At 41.9% G+C, this 6,982-nt stretch overlaps 1 pseudogene; it reads right to left on the reverse strand.

Moving 5' to 3' along the window:
* Positions 1–5,556: 5,556 nt before the first annotated feature.
* Positions 5,557–5,673, reverse strand: LOC133363473 (5S ribosomal RNA; annotated as a pseudogene).
* Between the last annotated feature and the right edge of the window lie 1,309 nt (positions 5,674–6,982).

Below are 6,982 nucleotides of genomic sequence, written 5' to 3' on the forward strand. Positions count from 1 at the left end.
TATCTGTGCAAAACTGCTGTCTCTTTGAAATATCTTCAGATGTAGCCATATGTCTTCTGTTTGAGGGAAGCTGAAGTCTGGTTTAAAGATAAAGAGACATAAAAAGGGAGAGCACTATACTGAGATGTATTTATACTGCATGGTATTCAATGCTAGTCTTACTCAGAGTAGATCTTTTGAAGTTAATGAACATGACTAATTTAGGTTCATTAATTTCAATGAGACTATTGTAGGACTTAGTTGAACACAACCCATCATTTCTACATTTTTGTGTATACATATAAATCATCATATGCAAATGTTATGGAAGTTATCTATACATAGGTGTGTAGACATATACATTAGCATATGCAATTTTATGCAAATTATTTCTAGATTTGCATGTTTGCAGGGAAGTTATATGACAATGAGTATTGGAAATGGAAATGGACTGCCTTCAAGTCGATTCCTACTTATGGCGACCCTATGAACAGGGTTTTCATGGTAAGCGGTATTCAGAGGGGGTTTACCATTGCCTTCCTCTGAGGCTGAGAGGCTGTGACTGGCCCAAGGTCACCCAGTGAGCTTCATGGCTGTGTGGGGATTCGAACTCTGGTCTCCCAGGTCATAGTCCAACACCTTAACCACTACACAGAATCTGTCAATTTTGGTTCTCTCAGTTTCTCATTTTTCTGGTCTTAAATTTGGTTCTCCCAGGTTCTGCAGCAATTTGCTTAAAACAAAAAAACAAAAATCCTCACGGAAATTCATCAGCATTTAGTGAGAATTTCTCCTAAAAATTCTTTTTTGTAAGCTGTTTTGACTAATATGCAGATTTTTGCAAGTAATTTCTCCCAACATAACCTATTTCTGTATGTTATTTTCACTAATATATTCATTTTTTTGCACACTTCCCCCAAATATTTGCATTTGTGTAAGCATTGGTTGATTGGAGAACTGCATTGCAAAATTCAGATAAGTGCATATTTCAAAGGATGGCTGTGTTTTGATTCTCATATTATTTTGGAAAATGTGAATTTGATAAATTCTGCTTTAAATGCAAACTTATTAACTTTCTCCCCCATCCCCAGTGAGCAATCTTTTTATTACATCCTGATTTGTCACAGCTTTTAGTGCAGCCCCCCTGGCCTTTTTTTTTAATTGAAAAAAGTGGTTTGGTTGTGCCCAAGAACTTTAATCGACTTCAGCTGCTCAAACGGAATCCCCTAGTATCTGATTAAAAGCCTCCCATAAATGCTGACAGTCTGGGAGAAGCGAAACACGCCTTTTGCATCTACGCCTTTTGCAGATTTCTGGAGGGGCTGGGGACAAAAGCAGTTTTGGGAAAGAGACTATAGTGTGCTGAAAAATCACCTGTCTTGCCAAGAGAAGGTTCAATCCCCAAAGCATTTCCATTTAACGGATGAAGTTGCCACGTCCTATACCCCTTAAGCCATCTCCTACGCTGACAACATGCACATTCAGTTTCTGTCTGCAACCCTACATGTGGCAAAGTTAATTTGTTTCTTCCAGTCTTCTCTGAAACAGTATAAAATGAGTTCACACTCTGGGTTTCCCAAAGGCAGTCAGGAAATAAATTCAATGTGTGTTTTTGAGGTGCCAAAGGGGTTAGAATATAGCTACTCGACTACTTTTGAGTCAGCCTGTCTGTAAAAAACAAGAACAAAAATCCTGTCCAATTCCCAAAGCAGTCCTCAGCTGTGTCCTCATTTCACCTCCTCAACCAACTACCAGATTCCAAAATTATGTGAATAACGGGCAATTTTAGAGGCTGGGCCTGAAAGCTGTGGTTGCCAATCAGTCGAATGAAATTCCGATAGCGTTCAAGATGAAGATGGAGCTGATGGAACGCAATTCTTTTTGCCATTCAAAACAAAGCTGTTGCACGCTATTAACACTGTTAGCTAATTAACTCGAAAAGTGGTGCTGATGCCTCCTATTGCCGACCGCAGGCTACGAGGTTTTATGGATTCTCAGCCCCAGAGGCAGAGTGTCTGTCTCACTCGCTCCAAAAGATGAAAGATACAAAAGCAGATGAAATTATGCTGCAGTAAACCTCGCTTATGCAACATGGCACACTTCTTGCATCTGCTCCAACATCCAGTTTTTCATAGAGGCGTACAACAGATGCCTATGGGACACAAGGAGGACATGAGGGCAATAGCCCTCCACTCTTTCTCTACAGCAATTGGTGTTCAGAGGTAAACTGCCTCTGGACATGGAGGCTCCATTCTTAGCTCTCACGTTTAATAGCTGAAGTTCAACGTGTGTGCCATGAACTGAATGAATGAATGAATGAATATGAATGAATAAGTTTTATTGCAGTCATAGACCAACTTAGATATATACATCGTTAAAAGAAAGTAAAAATTTACAATAAAACAGCATGGGATGGTCAAAGTCTCATAAAAACCAGGTCTACGTCAGCATATAACCCTCAACTTAACAGAGTTCTTCTACAATGAACAGCGGCGGCACAAAAGCTAGCTACCTTGGCTGATATCTGGGGGGACTGATCGGATAGTAGGAAATCTGTATAAAAAGTCTCATTTCTGCCGGGGATGTTTTGTAAGATAGGGATTATTAACTGGGATCTAAGGTCACGGTAGAATAAACAGTGCAGTAACACATGTTCCACCGATTCTACTGCCCTGTCACCGCATGGACATATCCTCTCGTCATAAGGTATCTTTTTATATCTACCCTCCAGGAGTGCCGAGGGTAGGATGTTAAACCTGGCTAGCGTAAAGGCTTTTCGAAATTTGGGAGTGGTCAGAGTCGCTAAGTAGTGGGCAGGTATAAATGGCCTTGCATTAAATCTGGATTTTGTAACCCGCATCAATTGGACCTGCAGGTCAATGTCAAGAATCCGTTGGAGAATGTTCTCTTTAGCTTTTGCATAACCCAGATTGGAGATCATGGTAGTGGAGAACCCTAGACTGGATATCTTAGCATTTATCAACTCTTTCCATTTAGACTGGGAAGCATCTGATAAAATGTAAGGGGCCAAACCCACTGGAGCGAACATCATCTTTAGCCATAGTTTAATTTTACACATCCAGATACGGGATTCTATTGTGGGGAGCCCAGCCTCTAGTCGTAGAATATGGTTGGGAACACAGCATGGGATGGCCAGTATGGATCGTACAGACTTGTGCACCATATAGCAGCTGTGGGATGACTTTTGCGGCAAAAACCTGTATGGCTGCTGGAAGGTATTGGCCCCCTTTATTGTAAAAGAAGCACCTTCGTACTCCTTTGAGCATTGGCAATAACAGCCATTGCTTGGGGTTGCTATGCTCCCGTTGAGTGAAAGGTCATCCCTAGGTATCTGAAAGAGGCAACCTGATCAATTGGGTGCTCATTTATCCGCCAGCGGTGCTTTGGCCTCTTATTAGAAAAGACTAAGACTTTTGACTTATCATAGTTGATTATTAAGGATTCAGTCCTACAGTACTTGACGAGAGCACTCAGCAGGCGCCTTAAGCCAATACATGACAGCGATACAAGAGGATGGAGAAAGGCCTCTTAGATAATCTGGGTGGATGCGAACAAATCGGCAATAAGCTTTCAACTAGAGAATTAATATAGAAGTTAAACAGGAGGGGAGCTAGAATACACCCCTGCTTGACTCCCTTAAAAGTGGGTATGGGCCTAGAGAGATGCTCAGCGTTGTTACATCTAATACATAGATAGGTGTTGTCATATAAGCATCGTATTGGCGATAGGAGGCGCTTATCAGTATTAGTGGTCTCCAGTTTCTCCCAGAGTCTATCCCTAGAGATCAAATCAAAATCCGATTTAAAGTCAATAAAAGCCGTGTAGAGAGCTCCACCAGGATTGGCTGTATATTTATCCACCAGGTGTTGTAAGACAAGAGCATGGTCCATAGTGGAGAGTTCGGCTCTAAAACCGGCCTGTTCTTCGACCAGAACGTTTTCTTGCTCGATCCAGTCTTTCAGCTTCTCATGCAGATGGCTAGCATATAACTTGCTAATAGTGTTTAGGAAACTGATTGGCCTGTAATTAGTGGGATCATGTCTGGGACCCTTTTTGTAGATTGGAATGATTATCGCATTCCACAGAACTCAAGAAATATGTTTACATGTGTAATGAAAATTACACCAAGACCTCAGCACAACACTGTTTTCCTTCTTAACTGTGATTCCCATTAGCTGGTATATAGAGGCAGACTTCCTCCAATAGTGGGTGGAGAACATAGCCACCATGGCTAGTAGCCATTGGTAACCTGATCCTCCATGAATTTGTCTAATCCTTTCTTTAAAGCTGTCCATGTTGGTGGCTATCATTACTTTCTCCACACTACATGCCACAACTTGGAGCATCATGGTGGACAATAGTAGGGTCCCAGTTACTGGCGTCTGATGGCTGGTGGCTACCCTGGCTCCAAGCCACTGGGACTTTTGTCACAATCTGCCTGCCAGGATGGGAGCAGAAAGGAGCTTCTATTGAAAGCTTAAAATTTTGTTAAAAAGAAAAGGGGGAAACAGGCAGTATTGAGCAGGGCAGGCTGAGAAAGGTTACTAAGGGGTCTTTGGCTGGTGGGCAGAGCAAAAAGATCTCAGAGGGGCATGAAAAATCAGCCAGGTCTCAGGCTTAACAGCATTCTTGGATACGCTGAAAGTTCATTTGCAAAAACAATGTACTTTAGAGTTGTATTTATATTGTAATCATATTTCATTGGCTATATAAAAACAACATTACCTGTACAGACAAAAGACACCCCCACTGCCTTTAAAATAAAAAATAAAAAAGGGATTTGTGGTTTTTGGCATGCAAACTTAACATATAGACCCGTTTAAGCATTTAGGACAATAGTCATTCAGTTTATGGAACCAGGAAGTTGGCCAGAGATATACAACTGCCCCTGTGACATTAGAGAAGGCCCACTGGATCAGACCAAGTTCTTTCCAGCTCTGAATCCCTTATTCTTTTCCCTACAGTGGCCAACCAGGCACCTCTGGGGATCTCATCAGCAGGACATGAAAGCGGTGGCCCTCGTCCAGGGAATGTCTGCAGTACCCAGCACTCAGGGGTACACTGCCTCTAAACATGGAGGTTCCATGTGTTTAACATGGGCAACAACCATTGACAGACCTATCCTCCATGAATGTAAAATTATACATGTTCTGGGAAAAATGTAAATGTACTGCCTTCAAGTCGATTCTGAGTTATGGCGACCCTATGAATAGGGTTTTCGTGGTAAATTTCGAGGGATTTCCCTCCAGCTCCCCTCCCCTAACATAGTGCCTGTGCACAGGTCTTGATATTGGTGCAACTGAGGTAGGGTCACTTATGCATCAGAGAAAATGCATCACAAGAAAAGAGGATAAAAGATGGTAGAGATTTGCATAAAACCTGCATATGCTAATTTATATGTATTGATTCACGTTTAGAAATGAAACTGACTATAATTTAAAGAGAAATTGTTGTTATATGCCTTCAAGTTGATTACGACTTATGATGACCCTATGAATCTTTTGGATATATTCATAGGGTTTTCACAGTAAGAGGTATTCAGAGGTGGTTTACCATTGCCTTCCTCTAGATATTCCCAGGCGGTCTCCCATCCAAGTACTAACCAAGCCTGACCCTGCTTAGCTTCTGAGATCAGACAAGATCAAGCGTGTTTAGGGTAGTATGGCCATAGGCTAAAGAGAGGAACTTCTAAGCTTAATGGACAATATAAAAACTGACAAATCACCGGGCCCGGATGGCATCCACCCGAGAGTTCTCAAAGAACTCAGATGTGAAATTGCTGATCTGCTAACTAAAATATGTAACTTGTCCCTTGGGTCCTCCTCCGTGCCTGAGGACTGGAAAGTGGCAAATGTAACGCCAATCTTCAAAAAGGGATCCAGAGGGGATCCCGGAAATTACAGGCCAGTTAGCTTAACTTCTGTCCCTGGAAAACTGGTAGAAAGTATGATTAAAGCTAGATTAACTAAGCACATACAAGAACAAGCCTTGCTGAAGCAGAGCCAGCATGGCTTCTGCAAGGGAAAGTCCTGTCTCAGTAACCTACTAGAATTCTTTGAGAGTGTCAACAAGCATATAGATAGAGGTGATCCAGTGGACATAGTGTACTTAGACTTTCAAAAAGCGTTTGACAAGGTACCTCACCAAAGGCTTCTGAGGAAGCTTAGCAGTCATGGAATAAGAGGAGAGGTCCTCTTGTGGATAAGAAATTGGTTAAGAAGCAGAAAGCAGAGAGTAGGAATCAACGGACAGTTCTCCCAATGGAGGGCTGTAGAAAGTGGAGTCCCTCAAGGATCGGTATTGGGACCTGTACTTTTCAACTTGTTCATTAATGACCTAGAATTAGGAGTGAGCAGTGAAGTGGCCAAGTTTGCTGATGACACTAAATTGTTCAGGGTTGTTAAAACAAAAAGGGATTGCAAAGAGCTCCAAAAAGACCTCTCCAAACTGAGTGAATGGGCAGAAAAATGGCAAATGCAATTCAATATATACAAGTGTAAAAATATGCATATTGGAGCAAAAAATCTGAATTTCACATATACGCTCATGGGGTCTGAACTGGCGGTGACCGACCAGGAGAGAGACCTTGGGGTTGTAGTGGACAGCATGATGAAAATGTCGACCCAGCTGTGAAAAAGGCAAATTCCATGCTAGCGATAATTAGGAAAGGTATTGGAAATAAAACAGCCGATATCATAATGCCGTTGTATAAATCTATGGTGCGGCCGCATTTGGAATACTGTGTACAGTTCTGGTCGCCTCATCTCAAGAAGGATATTATAGAGTTGGAAAAGGTTCAGAAGAGGGCAACCAGAATGATCAAGGGGATGGAGCGACTCCCTTACGAGGAAAGGTTGCAGCATTTGGGGCTTTTTAGTTTAGAGAAAAGGCGGGTCAGAGGAGACATAATAGAAGTGTATAAAATTATGCATGGCATTGAGAAAGTGGATAGAGAAAAGTTCTTCTCCCTCTCTCATAATAC

This window comes from Rhineura floridana, chromosome 8 (assembly GCF_030035675.1).
Source record: "Rhineura floridana isolate rRhiFlo1 chromosome 8, rRhiFlo1.hap2, whole genome shotgun sequence".
In the NCBI taxonomy this organism is placed as follows: Eukaryota; Metazoa; Chordata; class Lepidosauria; order Squamata; family Rhineuridae; genus Rhineura; species Rhineura floridana.